The 12,209-nt window shown below is 34.4% G+C and overlaps 1 non-coding gene across 1 annotated transcript; it reads left to right on the forward strand.

Moving 5' to 3' along the window:
• The first annotated feature begins 204 nt into the window (after positions 1-204).
• On the forward strand, positions 205-276 carry TRNAS-GGA (transfer RNA serine (anticodon GGA)). Its single transcript has one exon. It is a non-coding gene; the product is annotated as a tRNA-Ser (tRNA).
• The last annotated feature ends 11,933 nt before the right edge of the window (positions 277-12,209 follow it).

Here is a 12,209-nt window from a genome sequence, read left to right on the forward strand (position 1 = left end):
TTTTGATGTACCGAAGTACATATGATATTTCCATGCAGATATTCTGCTTCATCAGATGATGAGAGAGAGATGCACCTCTACACATGTATGGACTTCGGTCCTGCGTGCATAGACATCTATGACGTAGTGCAGAGGGCGGCCACCAGAGGGAACCCAAGAGATGGAGCTTAATCTGAGACGATTCTCAACGGTGTCGGGATTGTATCCGGCGTGGCTTAGTGGTTAAAGCATCAGCACGGAGAGCTGAAAACCCGGGTTCAAATCCCGGCGCCGGAGAGAATTTTTCTCCGTTCCATCTCTCTCTCATCATCTAAAAATATGCTGTTAATTGCTTTGTACAGATTTTGTTTTTCAATTTTTAACTAAAAATTACTTCACAAAAATTGTTACAATCATACGACTTTAGGAACTTGATTCTTTGCAGTTTAATTATGCAACCTACTGTACAGTGTTAAAGAATTTACAAGAGTTGTGTGATTTGTAATAATTGTTGTGATAAATGCGTAAGAAAATATAATTTTGTAGTTTAAAATCGAAAAAAAAAAAATTCGGAACGAAGCAACTATTGAATTCACAACACATTTCCAGCTTCAGATTATTGGCTAATTACAGAAATGATACTCCTGAATAGTCAATTCTTTATCTGTAATATCCGTTTACCCGTAAAACTCAAGAATAATGGAATTTTACTAACAACTTCAAATTATTGTAACTCGGAAAATATTGAGATTAGAACAAATGTTTATATGACATGTTTTGCTCAGAATGTCTTCGGAAATAAAATCCATAATGGACGATAAATCCTCGTGAATCACCTTGTATACATAATATAATTTTAATATATAGGATTTTAAAATAAAATTTATTCTCCGTTTTCTCTAAGGAGAACAGAAATATTGTGGTTATGCAGTCATTCAATGAACAACGTTTATTTGAAATTATTGGCTTACATGATTATAATAATATATCTTCATTTATACAATGACATCTATTGTAATGCAATATTTTTCAACATAAAATAAAATAATTTAAATAATATTAAAACTTTCAGAAATTAGATTTATCTTTTCCGGAATTGAACTGCCTTTCCTGAAATTAACTTCACATTTTCTGAATTATGTATTATTATTTTCTGAACTGAAATTACTTACTTACTTACTTACAAATTGCTTTTAAGGAATCTGGAGGTTCATTGCCGCCTTTACATAAGCCCGCTATCGATCCCTATCCTGAGCAAGATTAATCCAGCCTCTATCATCATATCCCACCTTCCTCAAATCCATTTTAATATTATTCTCCCATCTACGTCTCGACCTCCCCAAAGGTCTTTTTTCTCCGGGCTCCCAACTAGATTTTCCGAAACTGAGTTTGTAAAGGAACAGTCATAGCTATAATTTGTAAATAAATATTTTCAGTTTTTCTATTCGAATTTGAATGAATTGTGATACGAAGTAATTAAGTAATATGCATTATTATCTTAACTTCATTAATCTATCGACAAAATGAAAATATCTCGTAATATTATGTGTGCTTATTTTGGTTCAGATGTTACATAATTTAAGGAAAAGAAATAGTTTTGTATATTATATGTATTATATTTATTAATTATATTTATATTGACCTCGTTAGAAAGATAAATAATTTTGCATTCAATTTGCAAATGTAAAAGCTTTATAATTTCAGAAAATATTTGTTCTGGCTAAAATTGTACTTCTCCCCGTCTCTGACACTTTAATTCTGCCATCACTGTAAAGAGCATCTGGGGTAATCTCCGCTGAATTCCGTGACTTCTAAACCTCGTCTAATGGGACATTAAGATTATGTGACATGAAAGCCAAGTTCTCGTACAAGTTAAGGGAATGTTGAGCTCCTGTTTTTGGCAGCTGAAATGCGAAGTATTTACTCATCAGCTTCTACGAAGAGAATTTTAATGACTGGTCTTGGAATCGTATCTCGCCGGGTTAGTTACTTGTTACATATTCCTTTAATGAGGTTCTTGAAGCTTTCTTGTGCAATGACTTTGTAACAAGAGTCGCTACTCTCTACATTTGGGTAGACGGTACGAAACTGTTCCGATATGTGAGGTATTTATAATTACTCTCCTTCGTACATGGAACAAGAATTTTAATTGATTGGTGGTTCGTTTCATATAGGATAAATATAAAAAAGGAAAATCGTTTCCCAGTTCATTATATGCTGTAACATGTTTTATACAGTTTACATCCTTAATGGATCCTCGTTATTTCGTTTTCTTTTGCAGTAAAAGAGATTATAAACCAATAAAATGTGCGTGGTTTGTATTGTAGGTTAAGGCAAAGGCATTCTCTTACACACTGCAATATAGTTTACTTCCTAGTACGTTAAAGGTCCTTACGTGTAGAAACATCAGAATGGGCTTAGATTGACATTCTCACTGCATTGCACAAATATCTAAGAAACAACTACAGGATTGAAATGAAATAACCTTGTAGATTTTCAGAGCGAATAGCTCATGTTGCATGTAACAGAAAACTATAAGCTTAATATTATATTGATGAAAATTTCATAGTTTTTTTTCTTCAGAAAAATTGTTTTCCCCCCCCCCCAATGTTTAACAATCTCTTATTCGGTAACTATTGCAAGTAGAATCGTGATTTCTGTCCATATCGATAGAAAATCTAATAAAGAATAATTTATCCATCTGGCGTATTTGAATAGCATGGACGGTTTTCGTGTAAATTTAATTAAATAAACTTTCAAGCCACTGCACATGCGAGCAAGTGGCAACGTCGACACAGAGAGCAGCTCACCTACAGAGACACACCGAGTTCGTTGACCTCTTATATCTATATCACTAGTAGATGTGTTAGCGGCGATGTTGTCAGACTGCTGAAACTTCAAACTTAATTTTCTAATTAACCGTGCATTTAATCACAAAACGTAATATAGGTTTTCTCTTCATTTATTCATAATATGACATTGAGTGTAACTTTAATAAATTACATGGTATTAATTGATATTAATATATAGCATTTAAAAATTAGTGTCATAATAATTTTGTTCATAATTTAACCTTTGTATTGATTTTGTATATTTCATATATTCTGATTGTATAAAACTGTTAATTTCTGTATTCCCCAGTAGTATTTCTGTGGAGTTAAAAATGTTACAAACTTCTATGATGTGTAACATGACTTTCAATAACATACAATCGTATACTTCGCTTAGTGTACAAAACATATTGATGGAATAACGGTCTATGTTACCTGTCCGATAGTAAACATTTATGAGCGGAATTACGATGTAAATTTTTGTTCCTCCTGCACAGTTAGCAGATTGTAACATAGACCGTTATTCGACCCAACGCTTCAAAGGTTAATAGATCTTCATTTGAAATGAAAAACACACAATGGCAAATTATCCAAAATTAATCATCATCATCATCATCAGCCACATGGTTTAAGCCTTGTTTAGCTCGTTCCGGTCTCATGAAGTATATAAATTTTAAAATTGTTGAAGCCATCTTTTCCTGGGACTACCTATGTTTCGTTTACCAGTTGGTCTGTAGTCGAATATTAATTTAGGATTACGGTCTTGAGTCATTCTTTCAACGTGTTGCTTCCATTTATTCCTATATTCTAAATTGAATATATTCAGTTCTAGTCTGATGTCTTCATTGCGTTTCTTGTCTAAGAGAGTATAGCCTGTTATACTCCTCAAAAATCTCATTTATATCACCTCGATTCTTTTTTCTTCGGATTTAATGCGAGTTCAGAATTCAGAGCCGTACAGCAACATAGGGACTGCCATAACTTTATAAAATTTTAATCTTGTGTCTTTGCTAGTGTATTTTAAAGTTATTTTATTACCCCACAGTCAAAATAAATTATATTCATTTTTTGTAGATATTTTCATGGTAATTCTGTTAGCAGAGCATTTGCTTACGATATTATGGACCAGGGTATAGATTTTACAGAAGTGATCATTACAATAACTGAAATTAATAAAATTTCATTAGTAAGAAGTGACACATTCCCGGTGCTTCAAAACATGTATAATAGTCAGGTATGTCCTTTAGTGGCACTACCTTTGGCTAAAAACGGATTCTCATTAGGCTTGAAGTCTCCAGTTTTCTCAATCCACACATAATGAACATTTAACATTGGAAGAAAATTGATTTAACTTTTTATATATTTCTCTTAATGCGTTAACTTCGATCGTCTTCAAAATCGAACGTTAATGAGTTTGGAGGAACATTCTTCTGGTCTTTTTTCTGCTCTGGAATTTCTTAATTGATCACAAGAATTTGGTAGTAGAAGAAATGAACCTTTCAGGCTATCTTTAGCAACAGGTTTTCCTTTAAAGTTGGTAACATTCTGTTGCTTGTACATTTAGATCACTTCATCCATTTTAGGAAAGCAACTCACAAAGCTTATGAGCAGAAAAACGCCTTTAGCTTTCGTTATATCTGTCATTCATTCTTCTGTTTGATATACAGTTGATCTATCACAAGAAATTAGTTGCCTCCAACTCAGCAAACTTTAATGCATCTTAACCTCTTTTTTACTCACCCAGTGTGAATTTTACAATTGCGAACCGAGGTTCGATTTCCGGGGCAGACAGGAATACAGGGTTGTTTCCGATCTCTAATAACGAATTTGAATGACGTCATGTGCGTCAGGAATCAAACCTACAGCTTAATTGCGTTGAGAGGTGACAGACCAGTAGTGAGTGATTTCATAATCAGAGTGCACGGTGTATCACAGTAGCAATGCCCAAGAAAATCGAGCCTTTTTGGGAGGGGTACGTAACAACTCTTTCCGATGCCAAGTACAGTTACGTGAAAATCATAAGAGCCTGCAAAAAACGTGGTTTCGTTATTTCCAAGAAAGGCATCTTGTATGTATCTAATAAGACTGGCAAAGCTCGGATGGGATTAATTCCAGAGTGGAAAAAGCAAGCAAATCCACTCCCCGTCACAAATCGCCGCACCTCACGAGATGATACAAATTAATTCCATTCGAGCTTTACCAGTCTTATTAAGTACACGGAAGATGCTTTTCTTGGAAAGAACGAAACCTCGTTTATTGCAGGCTTATTTTATTTTCACTTAACTGTACTTGGCATCGGATAGGATTGTTATGTACCCCTCCCAAAAAGGCTCGATTTTCTTGGAAATTTCTGCAGTGAGTCGCCGTGCACTCTGAGTATGAAATCACTCACTACTGGTCTGTCACCTCGCGCCAAGTTCAGCTGTCGTGTGACTCCTGCCTCACATGATGTCATTCAAATTTGTTATCAGAGATCGGAAACAAGCCTGTAATAACATGTGTCCGGCCGGAAACAAGTTCCGTTCTATAAGTGACATGAGCAAGTAACAATCCTCTTAGTCGTGATCCAGCACGCCACCTTTAGACAATAAAACATTGCGGTTAATACATGACATTACAAATGTAATTTATTGGCTTACCTTATAATAAGCGTTGGAACTGTCGACCATCCTATCTAATGTACATTTCACAACCTTTGAAAAGATTTCTACACACACGCTGGTTTTTGTGTCTGTCTATAGTAAACCCTAGGCACATGGTCCGTTTTATTCAATTTATGAACTATTATTGTCTTATACTGTAAGTAGGGACCTTACTTCGTCCCAAGTGGCTACAGGATTTAGTATTACTGGAGTTTTTAACTGGTGCATCTAGCAAGCTAAGTTCTTGACTGACGGGTCACGCAACTGTTGTTTCGTTAAGTGAGGCAGAACGAAACGTGGCCCATTTTAACAAATACACTAATATTTATAATTTAAATTATTTACACTATGTACATTAGAACATGCTATTTTCACTATTTGCTCAGGATAGGGACCAATGGCGGGCTTATGTAAGGGCGGCAATGAACCTCCGGGTTCCTTAAGGGAAGACTCCACTGAAAATAAAAAAAAAAAAAAATCCAAACTTTTTTTAGCTATTTCACTTATTCAGAATTTATATTTATTTTCATACCCCAAATGGATTCAGCTCAATTCTGATTACAAATTGTCGTATGTTTACACTTTTTAAATTAAGGCTGGAAGGGGGCGTGGAATTTAAAGAGCTGTCAAAATTGTTTTTCATCGAAGAATACTTTTTTCAAATTTCTGATTACAAATCTAGTAACTTTCTGTTTGCTCCCTGAAGTTACTAGATGAATGTAGCGGAGGCGAATATTAATTTACACAAATATTCATTTTATTTTCAAATCTATTTTTCTGTGTTCATTTTTGTTGATTGCAGACCAACTTTCTTATGCCAAATATTAATCAATCTGGATGAAATTTTTACTGGAAGTATTTATGAGGTAGCTGCATGTTTCCATGCATTTATTTTGTGAGAAATTTTGCTAGTTTATTTTGTTAATATTTTTCTTAAGAAAAATATTAATAAAATAAACTAGCAGCATTAAGAAAAATATTAATAAAATTAACTAGCAATATTAAGAAAAATATTAATAAAATAAACTAGCAGCATTAAGAAAATATTAATAAAATAAACTAGCACCATTTCTCATAAATTAAATGAATGCATAGTAACATGCAGCTACCTCATAAATACTTGCAGTAAAAATTTCTTCCAAATTGATTAATATTTGGCATAAGAAAGTTGGTGTTGAATCAACAAAAATGAACACAGAAAAATAGATTTGAAAATAAAATGAATATTTATGTAAATTAATATTCTCCTCCGCTACATTCATCTAGTAACTTCAGGGAACCAACAAAAAGTTACTAGATTTGTAATCAGAAATTTGAAAAAAGAATTCCACGCCCCCTTCCAGCCTTAAAGGAGCAGTCCGCGATAAAATTCGAAATTTTGATTATATTATAGGATGTTTACCTAAGTAATCCTTAGATTAACGGCGTTTGTCTCATCTCTCTACGCCTTTTAGTTTGTGAAATATTAAAGGTCTTACTGCAAGCTCTGACGTCATAACCACCGATCGCTTCATAAGACTGCATTGTAGTTCCGTTTGACATGCAGTGGTGTAGAACGAGTAAATACATATTCATATGTTACAGTCAGTTATTATTAACTCACTTAGGACCTATCACATGCATATACTGTAATAGTAATAATAATAATAATAATAATAATAATAATAATAAACAATAATAATACTAGTAATAACTTACCCAAACTCTATCCCACTTTAAATCCCGTGTACAATGCATTCTGTTCCATTCTATGATTACAACGACTTGGGTCTGATAAGGATTCAAATTGAAAATGTTTAATATTTTGATCAATTATAACCTAAGTCAACGTCTTCACTGAGTGAGTGAATGTATGTGAGACGTGAAATATTCGTTATGTAGGGACTACAGATATGTGTTTATCTCACGTCAGCAATAAATTAGTACATGGTTTATATTATTCTATTTCACCATAATTGTTGAGTCACAGGGTTTAGGCACCGGGGCTATGTTTGAGAGAACCTCTAAAACATGTGGATCATCGAATTGTAGTAGTTGATAACCACGAGATACTTCCAACACGTTTCTCTGTATATCTTCTCTCCGTGCTTTTTCCTTCCTGCTGTATGTTTTCTTTTCCACCTATCGTTTAGTGGCTTTAGAGTACTGGAGTCTGGAGCCAGTTACATCTATTTTCGCGTTGTAATTATGGTCCATTATCGCAATCATAGTTCTTGTTACTATTCCATCATATGGAAAGTGTTTTCTCTTAGGAGTGTAAACCAATCTCTCGTTAAGATATGATTCAAGTTTGCTGGTGTGACAAAACTGATTAGTCTGCTTTAAGTCTTTTAAAGGGCAGGGTTGCATACAGCATTTTTCAGAGCATTGTTGGTTCGGATCCAGGTTCGGTCCATTCCCTCTCGCTATTGTATGGGTGAATGTGTGCACATTTTTTATATGTCTCTGTTCGTGTATATTACAAACATGATTTAATACAGAAATGAATCTGTCTTCTAAGTCGTCAGAATCACCTTCACGTGTAGCACATAACCACCACGAGTGATTTATGATGCTATCTTTCCACATTTTTACTTTCTTATATGTTTTTGCGGCAGCTTTAAGGTTTTTAGATAAGCTTTTTGCAATGTGCCAAATGTCAAATGATGGTCCACCATTCATATTTGGTCCTCATGAATTTCCTAATTCCTCTATTGCGGTCCGACAGAGAGAGGGTAATGTTCAATTTTTTTCTTTTAGACGATCTAGAACTTTTTCGCATGCTGCTTTTTCAAGATTGCCTACAATTAGACCCTTTTGCAGAACTACGAAGTCTATAATCTTATCTGAATCGAGGTCCATTACACTGTAAGTGACATATTTTGCACTGTAACCAGGTGAGTCAAATTGGTCATCACCGCGATTCGCACGTTTTTATCTTTTACGGAATTGGTAAGTTGTTCATGAATCTGAAAATAACTACAACTACTGTTGGTTCTACGAATTTTGAAATTATTTTATAAAATGTTGTCTTGCCGATGAAATATAGTTGTAAAGTTTTTGAAAAATTTTCAAATAATTTGTACCTTATACCTGATGAATTAGAATTTGAAGTTTCTTCTTGTATTTTAAAAGATTTGTCTAAGACAGTTCATGGCTCACTCACATCTGATTCACCACATATATTTCTTAGCGTCTCGCACCCTATCTCACATTGCACAGCTTTGTTTATATTACGTTTCTGTGAATTTTCAGCCTCATCGAGAATTACACATACGTCAATATTTTCAGCTATAGGTGCATCACTGCAACTTGCTATTACTTCTTCGACGACTTTTTTCATTTATAAGCAGAGAAGCGCTTAGTATTAGAACTGTCTTGGGGAGATTCTCCTTTCAAAAATAAGGGACAGCAGTTTTCTTCATTTTCATAGGAGTTCTATTGTCTTTCATTAAACCTCTTTTTAATAGAGACGATTCTTCAAAATTAATTTCATGAAAATGATTAGAACAGACAACAACAGTTTTCGATGGTGTAAAACCTTTTCTGTTGATTTTCTTCACCCATGTTTTAAATATTTGTGGTGACTTTTCTCTGTTCGGAAATACATGAAGTGATACCCCTTCTCCATGTTCTGCTTTTGTTCTTCCTTCTGAACACGAACAATCACAACACCACGGCATTTTAAACTGTATTAAGATACAATCTTTTCTGTTTAGTCTACTGTAGTTCAAAATCGTTCATATAAAAGAAAATAGCCCTACATAAAACCACAACGTTGGTATGTGCTATTTTATGATTAAATGAAAATCAAAATATGACTTCACTCAACCACAACTAAGTCCGAAATTCTGTTCACGTGTACTACGGCGCGAGAAGATTATTTAATACAAAGCGCTGCACATGCGGATGTTCTCGGTCTACTACGCAATCACACCAGTTCAGTGGCTATGACGTCCTAAGTACAGACGTGGACAAATTATTAGCAAAATTGAACATTTTTATTATATATTTTTACAAAATATGATTCTTCAATTTAGACTACAGTTGACATTTTTGTGTATTTCCAAATTATTAGCAAAATTGAAGATTTGTGTTGCATATTTTTCAAAATTTAACTCAGTTTCGACTACATTTGATATTTTTGCATATTTACAAATTATTAGCAAAACTGAAGATTTTTATTGTATATTTTTACAAAATGCGATTCTTCAATTTGGACTACAGCTGACATTTTGGATATTTCCAAATTATTAGCAAAACTGAAGATTTTTGTTTTATATTTTTACAAAATTTGACTCTTCAATGCAGTTGACATTTTTGCTCATTTACAAATTATTAGCAAAATTGAAGATTTTTATTATATATTTTTACAAAACTTGACTCCTCAATTTAAACTACAGTTGACATTTTTGCATATTTCTCTCTACTATAATGATGGAAATATCCAAAATTGTCAACTGTAGTCTAAATTGAAAAGTCAAATTTTGTAAACAAAATATCATAAAAATCGTCAATTTTGTTAATAATTTGTCCACGTCTGTATTTGTGCGGAGTCAGTAGCTCAAAAACCATTCCTCGCATTGACATGCGGTAAATTACATTCTACTTAGATTGAAAAACGTGTTTGATTAAAGCCAACTTAATTTTATCGCGGACTGCTCCTTTAATTTAAAAAGTGTAAACATACGAGTTTTTGTAATCAGAATTGAACTGAATCCATTTGGGGTATGAAAATATACATTCTGAATAAGTGAAATAGCTAAAAAATTTGGAAAAATTTTCATGAATTTCAGTGGAGTCTTCCCTTAAAAGGCAGCAAGTAAGTACTAGTATTTTCACTATTTACACTATAATAAAGAATGTAGACCTATTTTGATCAAACATTATTACACTATTAAGCTTATGTACAATGTTGTGTATTTTAATAGGCCTACAAGGTATTTTATTTCATAATACTACAGCCTACTAATTTTATAAATTGTATGCAATAGTGTAAATAATGTTTGATCAAGGTAAGCCTTAATTCTTTATGATAGTGTAAATAGCGTATTTTAGTGCACATATTGTAAAGAGCTGTCAGATATTGACTACTTTCAAAAGCCTATTGTCAGAAAGACTACTTTTCGTCTTTAGTATACGATTTTTCTTCAAATATTACGTTTGTAGAATATTTATCTTTAATATATCAGTTTTGCTTCACTAAATTCTGGATGCTGTTGAACGACAGAATATTACAGTAAAAATATAGCGCGACGTTTTCTGTGCGATTTCTTCTTAATATACGTATCATTGTCTTCACCAAAATTCGTTTGTCTAGTGTGTGGCCTATTGTACTGTCACGAAGTAAACGAATGTATTCTGTAACATAGATATTTGTTGCAAGAGCAACACACGGACAGACTGCCATACAAAAAGGTGGCATTTTTCGAGTGTGTCTCGGCAGATGCTGACAGAATAAATTGCCTGGCCGCAAGATCAATGGAAGAAGAGTCCGGCGTTGGTCAGGGGTCACAGGCCAGCCGTTGCGTATGACAGCGCTGTCGGGCTCGTCTTGTCCGGACTGTTCTGCAGCCGCCGCTTGGCTTGTGCATCTCCTTGTCATTTATGTCACCTATTTTTCTTGCTCGCATTCTGATTTATGATTCACCTTCTGTTTTATATCACTCATACTTCCCTTCCGTTTATTTGACCTTGTGTTCCTTGGCTTTGAACACAGCACATTTTGACTATCATCTCACTCATTCACCGCTTTGGCTTGGCTTTTCGAGAACTCCAACACGGAATTGGTCTCTGTCTCCATTTGTCTCTGTTCCAGACTCTGTCTTTCTATTTTCTTCTGTTTGTACCTGTCTCTAACTCTGTCTTTGTCTCTTCTACTGTGTGTCCCTGTTTCTGACACCGTTTTCGTCTCTTCTTCTCTTTGTTCCTGTCCCTGGCTCTGTCTTTATTTCTTTTTCTGTTTATTCATGTCTCTAACTCTGAATTTTTCTCTTCTTTTGAATGTCCCTGTCTCTGACTCTGTCTTCGTCTCCTCTTCTGTTTATCCCTGTCTCTGAAACTGTCTATCTCTTCTTCTGTTTATCTCTGTCTCTGACACTGTCTTTGTCTCTTCTTCTATCTATCTCTGTTTCTGACTCTGTATTTGTCTCTTCTTCTATGTGTCCTGTTTCTGACTTTATTTTTGTCTCTTCTTCTCTTTGTTCCTGTCCCCGACTCTGTCTTTATCTCTTCTTCTGATTATTCCTGTCTCTAACTCTGACTTTTTCTCTTCTTTTGCTTGTCCCTGTCTCTGACTCTGTCTTCGTCTCTTCTTCTGTTTATCCCTGTCTCTGAAACTGCCTATCTCTCCTTCTGTTTATCTGTCTCTGACACTATCTTTGTCTCTTCTTCTATCTCTGTTTCTGACTCTGTCTTTGCCTTTTCTTCTGTTTATCCCAGTCTCTTCTTCTGTTTGTACTTATTTCTGACTCTATTCCTCTCTTCTTCTGTTTATCCCTGTCTTTGAATCTCTGTCACTTCTTCTGTTTATCTCTGTCTCTGACATTCTCTTTGTCTCTTATTCTATCTCTTTCTGTCTCTGTCTTCGTCTCGTCTTCTGTTTATCCTCGTCTCCGACTCTGTCTTTGTTTTTATTCTGTTTATCCCGGTCTCTGACTCTGTCTTTGTCTCTTCTTCTGCTTGCCTGTCTCTGCCTCTGAATTTGTCCCTTCTGCTTATCTCTGTATCTTCTTCTGTTTATCCTTGCCGCTAACTTTGTCATCTCTTTTTCTGTTTA

This window comes from Periplaneta americana, chromosome 5, assembly GCF_040183065.1.
Source record: "Periplaneta americana isolate PAMFEO1 chromosome 5, P.americana_PAMFEO1_priV1, whole genome shotgun sequence".
Taxonomy (NCBI): Eukaryota; Metazoa; Arthropoda; class Insecta; order Blattodea; family Blattidae; genus Periplaneta; species Periplaneta americana.